Consider the following 20,259-nt stretch of genomic DNA (forward strand, 5'->3'; position numbering starts at 1 on the left):
GGGTTGGATTAAATGACCTTTAAAGATCCCTTCCAACCCAGACTACTCTATGGTTTTATATAGGCCATGGATCTGTCAGTAAGACACAGGATGCATTCAGAGTCTTTTGCCGCTGCATTCACTTTTCTTCATATTTCACTTGCAAGTGGTGTAATGGAATTATTTCTCATTTCACTGACAGACATCATAGAGCTAGATGCAGAGGAGAGATGTGTAAGACATCCTTCCATCCCATCAGCACATCCCATCTAGAGTTTAGATGATGAGAACTAAAAGAATTCTAGAGTTCTAGAGTTTAGATAATGTGTGTCTGAGCACTTTCAAACCTCTGGTCCTCTATTCTGGAAAGATGTAGAAGTGAACTCTGGCTTGGAGTGAAATACAACATTGAGTTGTTGCATCTTCAGGATGTAAGTTTCTCCTTACACAAGGCTCTCAGAGATATGCTGTAAGCTGGCCATCATTTGTTAGGGAAGCAGCTAATCCCTGGCACAGTCCATTCTGACAGGAGAGCCACAAGCTAGTGTTATAACCTGGAAAGGGATCACATCTCTCCAGGCAAAAAACTCCAATGACACACACACACACACAAAAAGCAAACAAAAAAACCTCCCAAAAAACTCCAACCAACCCAGTCTTAGCCCTTACCGAAAGGTTTATCTGTCACATGTATGTTAATTTAGACTTCATAGCTTGTTCTACTTGAGGACAGAGTATGAGAAGAGGAGACTGTGTGACAAAGCGTATCTGTTTTCTCCCTTTTACTGCAGACAGTGTTGGTTCATTGACCCTATAGAGGAACACATAGTGCATTGTGCAAAAATTCTGTGAAAGGCAATGAACATTGTTTTGGAGCGGGAAACATCATCCATCAGGCCAAATACAGGAAAGGATTTTCCCTTGTCATGCCTAGGTTCATGCTGACTAAAATAGTTAGCATTTACAAACAGTAGTAAAGAACAGAAGGCAAATCCAATAAGAAGCCTTTATTCCTTCCTAGGCAGTCTCTAGGCAGATAATATAAAAAATTACCAAATTTCATAGGATTTCCATGCAGGTTTTATTGAAGACAAAAGACAGATACAAAACAGTTGTCTAATGCCTCCTCAGTACTAAGCTAAAGTGATGTTTTGCAATAAAGTGATGTTTTGTAACAGGAGCACAATCCTATTAGGTAAATAGAGAATTAGACATCTGGACACCTGAATTTCTTATATAGGTCTGAGAGTACAGTTTTATCAATGATTGATACTGGAGAAGAAATAAGAATGAAGTGCAAACCACAATGCCAACTGCTCTTTTATGCACAGCACCCACTGTTTGCATGTTTTGCATGCTCACCCCTTTAAAGACCTGACAGGATCCAGCGCAACAGAAATACGATGAGCACATCAATAAAGTAGGGAGATGATACCTTTTGACAGATGGACTGAGTAGGGACCTCTAGATTCCATCAAAGGGAAATGTACAAAGACAGCAGGAGAGAGGTGAGCAATGCCCTTGCAGAAAGACTGTCTAGGTCAAGAGCTGCATTTTTAAAATTATTTTTATTATTCTATTATTAAGGGTTTTTTTCTTTTTTTTTTTTTTCTTTTTTTTTCTTTTTTTTTCTTTTTTTTTACGAACAAAGTATCTTTCTTAAGACTGCATTATGAGCACAATGTCAAACATGGTAGGGTGCCTATCTACAATCAGGGCCAAGAACCCTTAATAAAACTAGGTCAGCCTCAAGGGTTATATCAAGTAACATCCCCTGGCTAAGTTGCCCTTTAAAACTTTACAGTAAAATATTTTCTATTATTCCCCATTTTTTTCTATTTTGTGATAGATCCCCTCCCTCCTCCAGCACCAGCACAACTCTTTCAGTCTGTACTGTGTGTGTTCTGTGGAGAGTGGCATCAGAAACAGAGAAAAACTCAGAGGACAATAGCTGTCTGCTAGGAAACAATACAAAGCATCTTATTTTCATTTTCATTTTTAGAGTCTGTGCTCCAAATTGTCTCTTTTCCTTGAAACAGGAAAAAGCATATAATCTAAACAGCACTGGCTGAATGTGAATTTTTTGCAATACTCTTTCAAAACAAAATAATCCCTATTCATATTTAATGACACCTTTCCCCACATAGCCAATGAAAATCAGTTGGGGAGTTGCTTATCCTAAAGGAATACAAACAATTAAAAAAGTAATAAATTAGGCATATTCCCCCAGGATCAGGGCATATTATCAGTCAATAAGCAGGATTAATTTAGATTTCAATATGTTATGTTCTCCATAATCTTTGCTTGTGGTGAATATCAGAGAGTATTTTGCCCCACAAGCTCAGTCTGCAATAAGTAGACTTTATCGATGTTCATCTAGTCTCTGAGAATGATTCAATTTTCTCAGTACTTTAATAATGAAATTATTTTTTATCTGTTTATGTATCTAAAAGGTAATCCTCCCATTTTGAGTAGATGATTGTGTTCCCAGTTTTAAGAAAAATTAAATACGCAATAGGATGAATCACTTTAAGATATTGCACCATGCTGGTGCTTCTCAGCATTCATATCTGGGAGAGAATAAATATTTCCTTCACTTGATTATTAAAAGCTTTTTAGATAAGGTTTTCCTAAGACTTCTAGGACATTTCCCAGAAAAATATATTTCCTCAGATTTAGCTTCTTTGGTTTTTCCAAACCAGAGATTCTCATTTGAATGGATTACAATGATTGGTTCATTCCTATCACTGTGCTCTAATTTCACTGTATTGAGGTGACAGTCTATTTTATTTATGCTTTATGGTTCCCAAAGGATGAAGAAATCTCTCCAGGTTCTCATGGGAAGTCAAAGTCAGAAAAGGCAGTAGAGGCCAGACAGAGAGAAAAACTATCTGTAGCCTTTGTCTCAGTAAATCTGGCGTTTCCATTGCTTCTAAGAGGTGTGGCTTTGCATTAGGCTACCAGCACAAACCTCTTTGGGTTTGTCTGGACTTGTCTTGGCCCACCTGGAGATTTGTTTCAGCATGTAACAGCAGTTACCTATTGGGGGGTGGGATGTTACATACTTGGCTGTAGCTTTTGCTTAGCTTGGAACAACTCTGAGTTTTAATACCTGTTAGCACAGGCAAAGGCAGATGCAGAGGACCTGAGGGCTATAAATTGCGGCTAGCTAGTGTTCAGCAAATAAGTGTAACCTTGGATATAATGTAAATCAGTCTCAGGGGTAACCATAAGAACCTAGAAATGTCCCGTGTATGTAAAATGCACCATATATAGAGAGTACTTGGAGAAACAACATGGATTGATGACAGAAGATCAAAGTGCACAGCATGTCAGCAAACATAAAAATGCCACCTAGCAAATCTCAGAGATGGGGGAAGAAGCGTTCAACGCCAACATCATATTCCCTCTAGCAAAGGATTTGGGATACTTAAGACTCACGTTAATCCTCTCTGTGCCCTGCACAAATGGACACCATCAGTTTTTGGACATCAAGTGTCAGTGGAAGGCTGAGGGTAAGACCAGAGAAGGGGATAAATAATATAAAATTTGTGCCTACATCACTTTAATTGTAATATGCAACTTGAACTGTGTCATATCACTGTAGCTGCACTAACAAAAATACCCTGTAAGACTGTTAAGACTGTAAATACACCAATATTGAATTGCTGGCTTTGTGTATATTGTCTATTCCTTTTGCCCCTCACAACCATTTTTTTTAACCTCACAGTGTTGGGATAACACTATATGGTTTGAATTTTCTGTATATAATTATAAATTAATACTGGTACTAACCAAGAAATCCCAGAAAATCCCAGTGCACATTCTGGCTTATTAGTGCACATCCATGAGTTTCCCATTCCTGAGGTAAATCCTCTCTTACCTTCTTGAATACACAAGCTACACTCATGCTTCAATCAGAGGACATTAAAGCCACAAATAGCTTTGTGTATACAAGGGTCTGCACAGAAGACAAAATATAATGGTGGCCATTCCAACGCACAGCAAGATTACAATATTGGACATACTGGGAGATATAATTTAGTCTCAGACACATCAAGGTGGTTACATGTACAATAGTGTGCTACTTCACATGCAGGGCAATTTTTAACTCACTCTTCTTTGTAAACAGGCTCTGACAAGGTAGGAAATTCTGCCCCTGCTGTGCTGATCTGCAACTGTCTTCTTGCTCCTTATAAATCTCTTTTCCTGTCTATTTTCAAAATGTTATCTTAACTAGGATTAATAAAGATACTCTGGGGAGCTACTTATCTCTCATAGGAATTATGTTTATAATAATAATAATAGAAAAGCTTTAATCTCAGAAGAACAATGGAGGGGGAGGGAAGTTAGAAAGAAAAGATGCACATGTAAGAGAATTGACAGGTAGGAGGTGGGCACTGGAAATCATGGGTGGACCCCCACCAAAACCTGAGATCCAAATAGCCCTGAACATTGAGAACATCTGAAGCCAGATCAAAAAGTTTTGATCTGAACCCCTACGTTTCTCTCTGAATTAGGGATGGATAAGCTGGCTCTGATAAAAGAAGATCCATCCTGAGACTTTTTGAAATTCAAAAGAGCTCAGTTTACCTTTTAAATTAAGTTCTGAGCAGCTTTCCTACTTCTTGCATTCAGTCAGAAGATGGGAAAATATCAAAACACAGCATGAAAGATATGTCTGCCCAGTCTGAATGAAGGTGTACTGAAAATCTCCTCAGGGAGATTGATCCTCTGAGATTTCCAGAGCATAGAAGCCTGGATGTGCTTCAGAAAAGGAGATGAAGTTTTAGGCAATTGACTGAACGAAATCACAACATCAGACCAATTGAGGTTCACTATGGCTTGCTGTTTAACTGGTATATTATTAAATTTATTTTAGATATATAGGATTCTCTTCTTTGTAACCAAAGACCTTCAAAGTTCACTGGCTTTGGTGGCTACATCTGTACTAGGTAATGAAGCACATCCTGCCTTTTCTCTGGCCAATTGAAAGGGCATGGCTCATGCCTATAGCAATGAACTCTCCTGCCTTCCAAACCTCAATGCCTGCATCCAAACTGACTGAACATGGTCCTTGGCCCATGTTCACTTGTGAGCCATACTGAGGATCTGCTGGAATGTGCCAAAGGCATGACCAAAACATCCAGATACTGTGATTGTATTTAGCAGTATGGATAATCATGGGATAACAGCAGGTCTGTGTCCTGGTGCTTTTAATGTCAGTAATGAAGACTGAGCCATCTTGATGCTGGTTATCTGCTGCTGGGACTGCAGTCTCCCTTCCTTGTAAGGTGTAGTGCCCAATTTTGCTTATCATCAGTCTTTCCTGCAACTCTTCTTGCTAAGTTTCAATATGATGTTCTTTATGAATGAGCTCATTTTTGTCTCTAGTCAGAGATCAGATGTCCTTGTTTAGCCCACTTGATTTTGGCCCTGTTCGTTATTAAACATTCAGTAACATTCACTTTTGTGGAGGTGTGTGTATGTATTGTCAAAGTTCTCTTGATGTTTTGAGAAATTAAGATTGGAAATTGCCATTAGTTTGTCTGGCAGTGATGTATCTCTAAGCAATATAGATCAGAGAAAGCATGTAAAGATAATTAGTATAGTTGCCTTATTAATTCAATGTTGACCTTTAAAGCTTTGGAAGGCAGCCACTGCTGGTGCACTATTACACCCAGCTCAGGTACAGTGTATATCACTGACACATATTAAATCTGTGTTGAAAAGAGACCTGGATGAACAGACCTAAGTCTTGTGTCCCGATTTCACCTTGGAAAGAAGCCTAAACCGATAGATCAAAGTCACCTTGCAGATGACACCAAGTTAGACGTGAATGCTGTTCTGCTTGAGGACAGGGAGGTTCTAAGGAGGGATCTGGACAGTCTGGATAGTTCGAAATGCAATGAGGCCTGCAGCAATTAGTTTCTGTTTCAAGAGGTCTGTGCCTGACTCTGGTGTAAGATATATGTCCAGCATTCAGGCTTTCCATGTGTTCCCACATTGGTATGCTGATCACTTAATCTTTTCAGGAAGGCATTGTTATCCCAAGAATCCCATACTGTTTCAGAGCCACCAATGTCCTCAAATGACATCCAATTACAATCTACTTTAACTGTATCCCGTGATAAGTGAGAAACCAAAGAAGAATGATAAGGACCCTCTGATGACTGACTGTTTTCAGAACAAGGGATGAAGCTTTTTCATTGAGTACAATAAGCTGAAATGGTTAAGCCTGAAGGTGATTAATACAAGGACATCATTTGCTGGAGATGAAAATATTTGGATAGAGCATGGCTTCATGGCTAAGGAACTATTTCCTTCCATACAATAGGAATTGTCCTTATGTGTATGTATTTTTCATTTAGATAGATGTTTGTGTGAGCATCTGTGTCTGTGTTGAGGAGCACAAGAAAAAAAATCCAAGCATGCAAATGAAAAAAATGTGTTATTTTATGAAGAAAAGGGGTCTGCTCTCTTTTGGTTACATATTTGTTAGTTTAATCTTTATAATAAAGTTTTTCGTATTTTTTAAATGTGTAGCAAACTGAAACATAGGTAGAAATAACATATTTGGGTTACAGGGAAAAAAAAAACTGGCCTGACTTTAAAGGCACACATTTCATAACACCACATGTGCAAAGCATTATAATAATTGCACTGTGCACATTTGTAACAGAAAAAGTGAACAATGAATATTAAAAACACATTCCTAAAGCTGGCCCAGAAGCTTGGAGACTGGTACTAGAGCCAAGACTGGACTTCTTCATGCAGAGCTGGTGTGCTTTGGTGGCAGCTAAAGTGATGGGCTTGGGTGCAGGTGAGGGCACTGGGGAGGAGCGTGCAAGGCTGGTCCATTTGCTATTGCTTTTTTCCCTGGCTTTCTACCCCACAGAAAGTATTTCACTGAGAAAAATCTGGCTGGAGCCCTCAATGGCTGCTGTTCAATACTGCTGTAGAGCCAGAAAGTGAAGGAAAAGGGGTGGATGTGGAAGCAAAACAGCAAGGAACAAATGGTCTGAAGGCCATACTGGGAACATCCGGCCCATTGTCATGGTGAGGAGACACTCAGGTTTCCCCATATACACTCCTGGCAAGATGGACAATATAAGTACTCACACAGAAGTTGTGTGGTCCTGGTTAATTGATGATAAATCCCATTTAATTAGTGGGTTATGCAGCATGTTGAAGTTGTTTTATGAGGAAAAACAGTGGGATATCATTCACTTGAAACAGTCATGCAGACAAGTGGAGAATGCAGTAGCCACCTCTCAAGGATTGGTTCGTCTTTCCAGTAAGGAGCAACTCCAGAATGGTTTGAAGATTCCGATATTGCTCCATTAAGCAAAAAGCAGGAGATCATGTTTTTCATTTTATAGCAGCAGGAGACAAGCCATGAAAAGCTGCAGAACTCAGATGCCTTTCACAAGCTCAGGAGGATAAACTTCCTCTAAGACTAAAAATAGGACACATGTCAAGATGTCCCAGCTATGAATGCAGGAGCTTTGCCATGAGATGGCAGCTGTGCAATCAGCGCCCAAGTTTTTATTCGGTCCTATAGAAGGAGGAACATGGAACACTTGGTCTACAGGTCCAAATGGTAATCATTTAACAGGGGAATGCTCTTCTTTCCCCTTTTCTCTCTTTAACTTGAGTTCATTCATCCATCCAAATAATTTTAGTTATTAGAACCTTTTTCTCCCCTTCCTTTTCCTTCTTTTTGCACCTTAGAATTTTTCTCTTTGGTTGCCTACAAAAATTACCAGTTGTGATGTTGTTGCTGTTGTGCCTACCACACTCACTGTCACTATTCCTCTGCTGCCTTTTACTTCTGCTGTAATCCATCTGTGTCATAGACTGAGAGTGTAAGGTTTTCAGAGGAAAAGCATTCTCATATAATGACAACCCGACCTATGATTAGTGTTCAAAAGTGCTATGATAATACTTCTATTATTACCATTACTAATTTATCTGTGGTTAAATCTTTAACAAGTACTATTTAAGATGAGGTCACATATCAAATGAATGTTTTGGACTTAAAAAAAATAACATCCTCATTTTCACAAGACAGATTTAAAAACCATGCTATTAAAAATAATAAGTAATTAGACTTCTGAGGCAATGCAAAATAGATGTGCTTTTTTTTCTGAAAAGTGGGGATTTGCCAGCAATTCTACAACATTAAGAGCAGAACTTAGAGGAAAAACAAATATTAAGAGATTAGTAATAAAATCATAAGAAATGAAAACATTGGATATTTATAAGCTAACAGTCACAAAAATCAGACATAATAAATTTCAATAGTAAACATGCCAGTCATCCAAAAAATATTCATAATCCCATTTTCTTTTCTTTTCTTCTTTGACACACTTCTCTAATTAAATGAATATAGCAAAACTGTGGCTTGCTTAGCCCAATCATGTAATATCTTCAAAGACAATTAACACCATGCAGAAAGGCCCTTTGATGTGAAATTAGAGAATATTAATGTATTAAAAATTGTGTATTTGGATTTTGGTTAACAAACCCAATAAAGAGACATTCTGAGGTGGAGAGTTAGAATTTTTACTCCTTAAACAGAGGAGTCATTGTTTGCCTTCACCCAAGCAATAGGTCACTGTGCATTACAATTTCCAGACAGTTACATTGACAAAGTACTACAATGCTATGTTAGCCATCTTCCTTATTAAGAAGTCACATATCAAAAACTCACAGTGATCTAGATATTATGACAGCTAATGAGACATATGAAAAATTAACAGTTCTGATGTATGATTCAAAAACTACTGTGATGCTCTTGAATTGTTGCAAAGAGCAAGAAAGCCAGAGGAGCTGAAGGAATGTGCTAATTAAGGAATATTTTTGGAATGTAAACTCAGGTAGGTTTCCAAGAGGCTGTGGGAAGAAGAAATCTGATGCTAGCTATCAGGGAAGAGGGAGTCATACTTCATGTAAATCTTAAACCTGCACTCCCAAGGGCCAGAGATAAGGATAAAGCAAAAGAAAAGCAAGAGAGGTGGGAAGGCATCCATCTTGGACAGAGAATGCACCCTTGAGAGGTGCTGGAGTTTTCAATTTCTGCCTTTCTTTCCTTCCCTCACATCTTCCATTAATGCTATAAATCTGCTTTGCAATACGGTATTAAAGAGACACAGACCTACTTAGCTGCTGCCTTGGTTATTGAGGCTGACTGCAGCCTCAGAAAATATGATCTGAAATACAACCTCCTGTAGAGGCTTGACATGATCTATTGCCACCTGTCATAGCTAAGTAACATCTCAGAGAAATAGTGAATGGCAGTTTGAAGAAGAGATTAATCACACTATTTGAAGCTGTTGGAAGAGTGTTGCTTTTCAAGGATCCACCAAACTTAAGAATGGTCCAACCCAGTAAGTGGAAACCAAGGAGGCCTGCATGGATGAACAAGGAGCTCCTGATGAAACTCAAACATAAAAAGAAATTTTATAAGTGATGGAACCAGAGTTGGATTTCCAAGCAGGAACATAGAGATACTGTCTAAGTGTGTTGGTATGAGGCCAGGAAAGCCAAAGCTCACCTGGAGTTGAGTTGAGACAAGTGATATGAATGTCAAGAAGAAGCACTTCTTTTTTACTGTGAGGATGATGAAACAGTGGAACAGGTTTCTGAGAGGGGTTGGGATGTGTCCATCTCTGGGCATCTCCAAAACCCAAGTGGACATAATCCTGATTAACTTGCTCTATCTGACCCTACTCTGAGCAGAGGGGCTCAACCAGATGATCTGCAGAGATCCCTGCTGGACTCAATGATTTTGTGATTCTGTCATTGTGTTTACTTCACTTTTCTTTTTAGTATTTTTGATCAATAGTTTAAATGTTTTGTTTGTGTAATGCTAATTGATTTGGCTTCAAATTTGTCATTGTGATTTGGCTTCAAATTTGTGCCAGTGAAAATTCAGGTTAATCTAACAGGCAATATGTGCACATAAATTGAGGTATCCATGATGCTAGCCAAGTTTTGATATTGGCATGTGTCCCATTAAAGTATGAATTAAAAATCAGTATCAATTTTGGTACTATCAGGTTCCAAGTGAAATGGAATGCGCTGTCCCAAGTTGACAATTTCAGGGCCTCTCCAACAGAAGCAAACTTCAGTTAGAGCTACCCCTTATGTCCTCATAACATCTAAAATGTTTGTCTTCTATACATCTTGGATGTGGATAAGTAGGTGAGGTGGACATCATGAAAGGTAGAAAAATTCACCTTTTATTTGCCACCACTTGTTCTCATGCATCTGAAGTGTTGTGGTTCTATCTGTTGGTCTGGAAGTGCAGGTGTTGTGTGAGGGTGACACATGGAGCTATAAAGCTTTTACCAGAAGCTTCTACGGCAAGCAGACAGTATCAAGGAAGTAGTGCAGCTTGATATGGGGTACTGGAAATTTGCCACAGTACAGATTTGCAGGAACCAGGAAAAAATCAAAGAAGCACTGGGCAGGGAGCTTAAAATGCAATGACCAATCATCTTCTTAACCTAGTTTTCATAATGTCCTGAACAGATTTGCAAGGAGGACTTCCAGTACAGTCCTGTTGTAAACATGAAGCTGTAGAAGCCTTGGAAAGCACATTATCTTGCACTAATAGAAAGGTATGTTGATGCAGCCATGAAGTATTAAAATAATTAAAGCATCTACATGAAGTGTCACAAGATGCTGTATAAAATCTCTTCAGCTGTATCAAATGGTTTTCTTTTAACGAAAGGAAGCAAACACATTTATATAGCCTTGGGGAACAGTTTGCAGAATGTTGATGTCAGAGGGTTCACATAGCAGGTATCTAGGATTTACCTAACAGTAAATGACAACTTGCTAACAAGTCTGTCTTCATTTGCATACATAAAGTCAGGGGAAAAAAAGTTAGTTGTACAAATTTTAAGGCATGCTTAGTTTGAAAAGAGTCTTAGATGTTTTAGCAATATAATTATGTGAAAAATTAGCTTGACAATACAATTCAATGTTGCTATCCTTTTTAGAATAGCTGATTTCTTTACAAGGTCAGATAATGTAATCTGTCTCTATTCAGTTGTTGGATAACCTTGAAACCTCATTTGTGACATGAGGGATGCATGCTAACTTTAGTTAAACTCCCTGATTACTATTCTACACAAATTATTTTAATCTTAAGGCATAAGCCTTTTCCTCCTCCAAAAGACAGAATTAGTTAATAAATTCTATAGGGAATAACACAGTGCATGAATTATTATTTACCATGAAGTGTTACAGTTCATAAAATCATATAAAAATGCATATCATACATATATTCACCTCTGTACTATGAGATACAGGGCTAGATTAAGATTTTACTGTGGTTTTATTTTGGGTATGAAACTCCATTTTAGGGGAGTTACTCCAGGTTTACTCCCAGTAAAAACAGTGATACAAGTTCAAATCATAATGCAGATATAGATTTATTGATAATTGTGATTTTATTGATTTGGATGCTTAGAATTGATTTTGCTGTTCTTGTTGTTTTTGTTTGAGTGTTTTTGTTTTTGTGGTTTTTTTCTGTTTTTGTGTGTGTGTGTGTGTGTGAGAACATTTCTTAGAAGAGTAACAAAAACTAGTCATAGGATTTCTATGAGTAAATGTATCTCTTACCATCAATAAATGTAATTTGTCCGAAAGGTGTGCAGAAAACACTTTCTGTCACACTGCCATGTAGAGCACATTGCAACCACAGTGAATAGAACAGAAAAAAACCCCTGAATTGCTCAGAAACAAGTCACTTATAGCTCAATTCATGCTTCACTATAGCATTAAAAATCTTGTCGTGGAACATCTGAAAGCAAAATAAGTGGATTTACCAGAATAATTATATTATTGGGAAAGGTGAAGGGTTAAAATCAGATTGTTTAGACATGTGACAATAACCATACTTCTGTGAAAATACACAAGTAAGGACTAATTTGGGCTGCCAAAAATTCTAGCCAGAAATAGAATTCCTTACTTTATTTTAATTCTGTGTGACAAGAACTGGTGAAATTATTACACAGGCTGGTAAAATACAGGGAACAGTTTGATATGGTCATGAAGCATGCAAGCCTGATGCATGTACTGCAAAATACTGCTAGGAATTGAAGAGATGTGCAAAACAACTAGAAAACACCTTTAATTTCAAAAATAATGTGAATTTTTTGAGGTATAAAATTTCCATTTCTAAAGTTGCAGATTTTATAATTTTGCAGGAAATAATAACTCTTTCTATCTGTGTTGTTATCTGAATAAGGCCACAGCTTTACTCTCGACAAATTTGATTTTTATGAAATGAAAAGTGTGCTGCTTTTATGGCTTCATGTTGCATTGTTCACCTGCTAGTGAACCCTATCATATCAGAGAAGTGATGGAGAGCACGGACTGGTTTTAAAGGAAAGACCCTCATCCTAGGAATAATTCTTCTCCTTCTTTAATATTTATATTCCTGTAGTGCTCAAAGTCTTTGTTGCCTGAGATACAAACACAGTGATACAAGTTGACTCTTTTCGATGTGCTTGCAATCAAAGAATCACAAAAATGAAATAAGCAGGGAGACAGAGAAAGAATATTTTAAAAAGTATAATAGCTTGCAGAGCTTACAAAAATGCTGCTCTTTACTCTCAGTTCTGACTTCATACTTTAAGGGGTCGCTGCAGCAGATGGAGGAGACATCTTTAGCAGCCTAAGCAAGGATAAGACTATAGGAAATCAGAGAATTAAGACTGATCTGGAAAGAATTGAGGCCACATAGCATAAAATCTGGATTTCGCATTGTGATTATTATTCCAAGTTAGCTGTCAGTTTAATAGGCAATAAATCTAATTGATCAACATATGGAATGCTTCCCATATGGAAAAAGATTATTTCAGATTAGATAACAAGTTGATAAGAGAATACCACACTATAAGTCCAGAAACAAAGGGATTACTGTATAATTTACAGCTAGTTTTGCACAGCTGTCTTAGAGAAAAATGACCGAGGAGAGCAGGAGGAAGCAAACCAAATATCTGCTGACATATAAATGTGAGAACTAAAAAGCATAAGAAATTAGGTTAACCTTCAAGTCAGCATGCAATATAAAGTCAAATCTGTACAGATGCATTCATTTTGGTAGTAGTGAAACTAGGAGAGGATTTTTTTAAGGTAAACTACTAGATTTTGCAAAGGAAGAACTAGATGGAATGTGAAAGAGGCTTTTTCAGAGGTGGTCTCAGTCTGGGGCCCGCAAAGAACTTTGAAATTGTTTGCAAAAGGTACCTGTGGAAACCAAGCTCATAAATACTCTGTAGCAATCCACACGTGTTAATTTTCACTGGGGTTTCCACTTCTCCAAGTAAATTAGTAAGGGGTCCACAAATCAAAAAAGTTGAAAACCATTGGGCTGAGGACTAATCTCTGTCCTCAGATATGCACTCAGTTCCCATCACAGGCCCTGGGAATGGCTCTTGTGGCTGAAGAATTGGCCCTATTCATCCAACAGTCATTAAGAACGAAAAGTTGTCCCTGGTTGAATACTGAGCAGGCATAGGTACATGTCAGATAATGGAGACCCTCAGCGTACACAGAGGCTGTAATTCACCCATGGGGTCCTGGTGAGTGCATGTGCTTTAACTGCACAGCAGTTTGAACTCAGCCCACAGCCATCTGGTGCTATTTAAAATATATACTTTTGAACTTTCACCTTTTAATCTTTCTGGTTTGAAAACATACACCAGTTCAAAGGTTACCTCTCTTAAACCTTGAGCAATTCCCTTTTAGTAACAACACTGAAGGTTTATTATCATTACTTTTACTGGTGTTAATGAAAGGGCAATTCTCTACTGTGATTTGTACACACATTTTGAAATAAACCAAAACACAGTTGTTATACATTTAAAAATACATTTTCCATAAGTGCCATGATTTTTAGGTGCCTCCATTCTGGGAATTTCAAATGAATGGCTTTCTTAGGAGTCTAATTATCAGATGGGCTCAGTACTTACAACCTCTCCACTGCCCCCAGAGTACCAGAATCAGAGGCGCTCAGGAATGAAATGAATGATTTAAAACTTTGGCCATACATGGTTATGCAGATGCATGCAAATCACTCTTGAGACTATGTTCTATTCTGTCTACGATAGCAGAAAAGCATAAACTCACCCCAGATATGTTTTCCACCCCTCTCCATGGCACCCAAACACCTTTATCGAGTCAAGAGAGCCTGTAGGTAAGCATGGTGCACTGATAGCCGGTTTTCTCAGTGCTCATGCATTAGCCTAACACCAGTTTCATCTCTTCTTTTCAGCTGATTACTTGTATGGAATGTCACACAGATATTTTAATGTTCCATGGAGATTTGTGTTAGGCAAACTGAAGCATTCACACTAAGGACCCCATTATCTGGACCTGTTCTGTATGGAATTTGAAACTTCTATTTTAAAAGAATGCAATTAATACTATTACTTGAAGAGAAATGGTTTCCTGAAGAAGTCTAAGAAATGGAGATGTAACTGGCTCTGTAGGTAACATTTGAAATAGCTCAGACCTTGCCTTCATATGTTCTTCTCAGTCTTAGGTTTACATTTCCAGAACTGCAATACCTGTTACTGATTATTTAACAGGGCTCCAGATTCCCTGGGACTAAGGGCAAAGCATGAGAAGCATACCTCTCATTTGTTCTCAGTTTGGAGCCTAAGGTTTGAGTTTTTCTATCAGGATAGATGAATTCATATTTCTATCCTACTTAATTCTCAAACACATTTCAACATCAACTTAAAAATTATATTGAATAACATGGGATGGAGTCTGTAAGTTTTACCATTGCACAGCAGATTTTAAACATCACACAGAATATGAGAGGAAATGATTCTCTCCCTTACATTAAAAAAAAGTAAAAATTGGAACTCCTAAAAAGGATTTACACATATTGCTTCAGGCTGCTAGCCACTCGCTTAGAGGTGGGTGGTGTTTGTTCAATAGCTGAAATACTTTTTGACTTGACTTTCTGTTTTTCTTGTTTCCCAGGTGATTGGTTCTGGTGTTTTTAGAACTGTCTACTACATCCTGAACATTTTCCATGCGTCACTGACTGGGAACATTTTAAGCTGGCGTCAAAGATAGAGTCTGTGGGGAAGTCTGCACACAAATAATACTTCTTCATTGTTCTTGCTCAGCAGCAATCATGCCTTTTGCAGGCTGTTATACCCAGTGAAGCAGAAGAGTAAACTAAAAATAATCAGTCTGATAATTTTTTTCCTAAGCAATCCATATTCTCATTTTCAGAGCCAATGTACCTCTGGATGGCAGAAAGTGTTCAACTCCATTAGCACCAGCCATCCAGTAGAGCCCAGCATGGCAGGCGTGTGATAGCAGCCATGTAAGGAAGCCTAGGAGAGGCCACACAGGAAGATTATAAATGAGAACCACAGTTGGAGATGAATGGTGAAGTACAATGAAATGGGCTAGACGATGCTGAATGTCCTTTGGCATAAGGAAACAATCTAATTTCTGTAAGCTTTTATTCAGGAAAAATGCCTTGACATCAGCATATGCAGACCACAATCTGCAAGAGTGGCATAAAAAATAACTCCAAATCTTGAAGTAGTCTCCTAAACAGATTCTTGTGAAACAAGGGTCACCTTTGAAAGTGCGGTGACTCACAGCTCCCATCAGAGACGAACCTTCAGCACCTTATTTTATCAGATTTATCTGCGAAGTAGGAGGAGAAGGTGCACAGTAAGGTTTTGTTACAGTGTTTCAGCTTACATTTAGGGTCATTAAAACTGTGCAGGGTGTCTTCAGGGGCCAGAAGGGAAGCAGTGTGATGTCTCTGAAGAGGCATTGGCAGCTGCCCTTGCACTATGTGAGCAATGTAGTTCTATATCCATTCCATCGAACTGGAGCTGGAGGCATCACAACAACTGTGGGAACTACCCCTGGCCACCCATGCATGCTCTGCTCTGCAGCGTGTGCCAGCAGCTCGAGGCATGGCCCCAGGCAAAAAGAGCTGTGCAAGGCAAGGAACAAAATGCTAATATTTGTCAGTGACTTTCTCCCTCTGCATTTGGTCTGGGTGAGAAGTGGTAGAAAAGGAAAGGAGAAAACAAGGCAAAGTAATAGGGAAAGACACTGAGAGTACTCTTGACTCACTATATAGAAGCTAGAAGGAAGACAGTCATCCAGAAGCAAGGCAGAGGAGGGAGATTACTCATGAGTGAAAGGTAAGGAAAGAGGCTAAAAGTCTATAAGGAACAAGATGTTTAGTGAAAAACTCTCTAAGAATCAGTTTCCTTGGAAAACAGTAAATTGCTGCATTCAAAAGATTTTGACTGTCTCTAGGAGCTACCCCTTGGATCACAAATGGGTAAATTCCACTTACCAGCCATGTAGGAAATCTGAGGTGTCAAAACCAAGAAATTCACATAGCAACCAGGTTTTGAACAGGAAAAGAGTGTAAGGCCCCACAAAAAGCTCATTGTGGATGTTTTTTTGGAAAAGGAAAGAGTGTGCACCTTTCGGGCCTTCAAGCAAATGCCTGAGAATTTCAGCAATGTTACACCTTGATCCTGGAGAGAGACCTAAGCTGAAGCCAACAGTAGTAGAGAAAATGCTCTCTGTCCCAGTAAGTATTCATACAATTGTAACTTAGGGTTCATAAATTTTGGAAATAACTTCTCTGATGAAAGGATAGTTGGGTGCTGAGTGTCCTGCATGTCCTCCATACCTTTTCTTTTCTGGAAAAGACTCTGCTGCCTGTATTTGTACATTTTGCAAACAAGATACTTCTGCTTGTCCTCACATTTGAATTCTGAGCTGGAAATTCTGTTTACCAAGTTATCACTTGTCTGGGTAAAGGGCTTCTTTACTAGTTCTTTATTCCTGGAACACACAGAGCTCTGAGGAAAAAAAAAATTGCAACACATAATTTATTGGCAAAGTTAGGCTTTTGCTCTTATTTCCATGAGCGCAGCAGCAGCATGGCTTCTTGAACGTACTCATTATTCAAATATATTCTCTGAGTAAACAGCCAAACACTCTGTACTGTCAGATTTTGCCATTACATTTTGACTGGTGATGCATCTTTCCAAAGGCTTGGCTGATCACCCTGAGGTTGAGAACAGTTTTGTGGAGAAAATATCCTGCTGTGGTTTGTAATTTGCCACTGAGCCCCTCTCCTCCAGTTCTGAAAGGCTGATCTGTGTGATTATAAAGGCCAAACTTAGATGCAGGTGGTGGGAGGGGGTATCAAAGAAGAGCCTACTATTCTGCAGTTATGTAGTGTCTGATAGCACAAGCAGTCTCATATGAAGGGTGTTTTTCTCTATTTCATTATTCAGAAGGAATTTCTTAAGAGAGCTGGAGGGTGAGAAAAGAAACTGAGTTTTGTTCATCCCAGAGCCTAGCTGACTTGCTCTGGTGGTGGTGGTATCTTCTACCTAGGTAAGACTTCCTTGTCTGTCTGCAGCTCAAGTCAAGCCACTGTGGCATCAGTTCAGGGTGGGGAGAATCTGCTGAGGATCTCTTTGGGCAGCGCAGGCAGAGGTGGGAGGGCCAGGGTGTGTGGGAGGAGTTGGCAGAATGCAAGGGAATGAGGTATTCCCATCTGCACGAGGCACAGGACGTGGTGAGTGAGAGGAACCAAGCTGAGGCTGGTTCTAAAATGCATGGTGTTTCCTTACCCAGCACTTATGCCTTGGAAACATGGGAGGCTGTGCATGAGGCTGTTGTGGTGGAAACGTGGGCAGCCTCAGTGTCATCATACTTCTGCTCCATCACTTAAACCTTGCACAAAACAAAAGCCTCAAATATGTGTGGGATGTTCCCCAGCTGGGAGATGTCACTTGCCTGAGCATACAAACCAAAGTCATCATTAAGATAGATGCTTGTACACAAGCTGATTTAACCTCACTGTTCTGAAAGCAAATACACATTTTACATCACAAGCTGAATTTGGAAAAAATTGCAGATAGCTTATTTGTGCACAGAAACTACAGTATTTTTTCCTTTGATGAACTTTACAATAATGCATCACTTCCCCTGCTAGCTAATGTAATTATAATCAAAGACAGGTCTTAAACTGGTGAAAGTGAAAGATGCGACCAGAACTCAAACTGAACTTGGCATGTCAAATGTTATCACTTCAAATCATCGAATTATGGTTACCAGTGTTCAAATGGGGTCTGCATCTGAAGAGCACAAAGTAGCCAAAACTAAGGAGGACTTCCCATACAGTAGTTGCAATTTTTTTCTTCTCTCTAAACTGTGTCCCATCATAACAGGAATCCATGGAAGGAAAGAAAGGGTTTGTTATTCCAGTGGCTGTTTACAGTCTTTAAGTGAAAATCCAGCGTAATATAAATGGCTTTCTATATCAACCGCAAGGATTGCAGAGGGTGCAGATTTAAAAACCCCTCCTTCCAAGACATCTTGATTGCAGATGTTACTAAATGATTCTCTGGTGCTGGAAATACTCATCCTGGCTACATATTGATCATAGAATACATTCCGTTCTCATGGTTTTCTGACTAGAAGAATGGAAGAAATGCCTCAGAATGTAAGAAGGGAGAAAAATACTTCTGTCTGTAGAGTGATAGTTCTCCCTATCTTTTGGTCTGGGAGTCAGGTTTCTGCCTGAGGGGAGCTGTATGAGGGATGACGAAAGTAATTACCCTGTCAGGTTAAATATAATTTTCTTCTATGTGTCTGCTTCTCATGATGTCATTTGATTAACCTGTCAGTCATCTTCCCATGGCATGTGTCCACGTGATGTCATGCGCTAAGCTCCATGGTTTATTGTGCTAGTCTAACATAAACTTGAAAAATCTTTGATTTAAAACTTAGTTTTTCACCAATGCTTTGTATTTTTCTTTTGCTTCAATCTTACATGTTCTTTTCTTGTCTCATTCCCATCTTATCCAATTTCTTTTTTTGCTTCCCTGACTCAGTTTTTCCTTTAATTTCCTATCTTGGTTCATCTCACTTTTTCTCTCCCACCACAATTCTGTTTCACCCTTTTCACATGTCTTACATCTCTTCATTGTTTCCATATCAGGGTACACTGCAAAGACCATTTTGCCTTTGCCTCCTTTGCTATGTGGTGCACCTCTCAGTCCCCCTAAGATAAATGTAAGGCCATTCTAAAACTTTCTCTTTTAAAAAGATGAAGATGTGTGGTTTTCCTTTTTTTTTTTTTTTTTTTTTGAAAAAAACACCTCTTAACTGCCCTGGTTATCTCAGAAAATCTGGGGACAATCTAGACAGTACTACAAGTTGTATGTAAATCCTCCTTGTACTGGGGATGATTTAATCTTCAAGGATTTCACCTGAATATTGTCAAATTATGGTAAAGTCTGCTTAATTTGTCAACTCATTCTTCCCCCTGTTTTGATGTTAGAACATAGAATCTCAAGCAGACTATTTTATTTATAGAAGAACATCTTAGAGCCCAGATGGATGGCAGAAGGATTAAAGATTAAGGTTTTGCATGAGAAAAAGGTTGCAAATCACTAAGACAGTCATCATATTCCTCTGACTGCAGCCAAAATATGTATCATACATATTTAGTTAGCTTGGGATGCGGGGTGTGTAAAAGTAACAATATAAATTATTTTGCTCACATATGCTTTGAGGCCCATGGCAAGCACAAGGTGGCTTTGTGAGAGAGTTGGACATACAGTGTTCCTATGTCAGAAATTAAAAAATCAGGTGCAGTACACATTTGCATTAGCATACCCGGGATGGGATTGTGGGAATGCATTTCTTACATAGAATGATTCTTTTCTTAAAATTTCATAAGGGCAGAGTGCTTTCCCATCCAGGTGGAGGACAGTTCTGTATGAATTTTGCCCTCAGTGACCAGGAGTGGAGACATAAAAAAAACTATTCAATGTCTCTGGTTGCAGAGATAAGTGAAAGAGTCATTGGCAGCAACTCTGTAGTAATGGCAGCAGTAAGTACCGGGCACGATTTGAATCTCTTGATAGTGATATGGGGATGCCAGAATATTTATCAAGCCATTAGGAGAGGCTGTGCCTAGCTGATAAGATGACTACAGCTGATGAAGTCCACCTGAAGACTCTGATGATGCTGGGACACATTTGCAGCCAACAAGGGAGCATAGCAGGGAGTGCTGCCCTCAGAGCAGCATGTACAGTTCATCAGCAAAATTATACAGTCTCCTGCCTGGGGCAAACTTGTGGAATCTTTAATTAGAAGAGTTAAGAAACATCCTGATGTACATGTTCCTCATGGCTGGGAGCCACCAATAGCCTGCCCTGCTGAGAAACTGTT

At 38.9% G+C, this 20,259-nt stretch overlaps 1 long non-coding RNA gene across 1 annotated transcript in view; it reads left to right on the forward strand.

Moving 5' to 3' along the window:
• The window catches only part of LOC137486140 (uncharacterized), a 38,008-nt gene extending 22,275 nt beyond the window's left edge, over positions 1-15,733 (forward strand). Inside the window, exon 3 of the long non-coding RNA XR_011005597.1 lies at positions 14,995-15,733. This is a non-coding gene — a long non-coding RNA (uncharacterized lncRNA). The remainder of the gene's footprint in view (positions 1-14,994) is intronic.
• The last annotated feature ends 4,526 nt before the right edge of the window (positions 15,734-20,259 follow it).

Source organism: Anomalospiza imberbis, chromosome 1, assembly GCF_031753505.1.
Source record: "Anomalospiza imberbis isolate Cuckoo-Finch-1a 21T00152 chromosome 1, ASM3175350v1, whole genome shotgun sequence".
Taxonomy (NCBI): Eukaryota; Metazoa; Chordata; class Aves; order Passeriformes; family Viduidae; genus Anomalospiza; species Anomalospiza imberbis.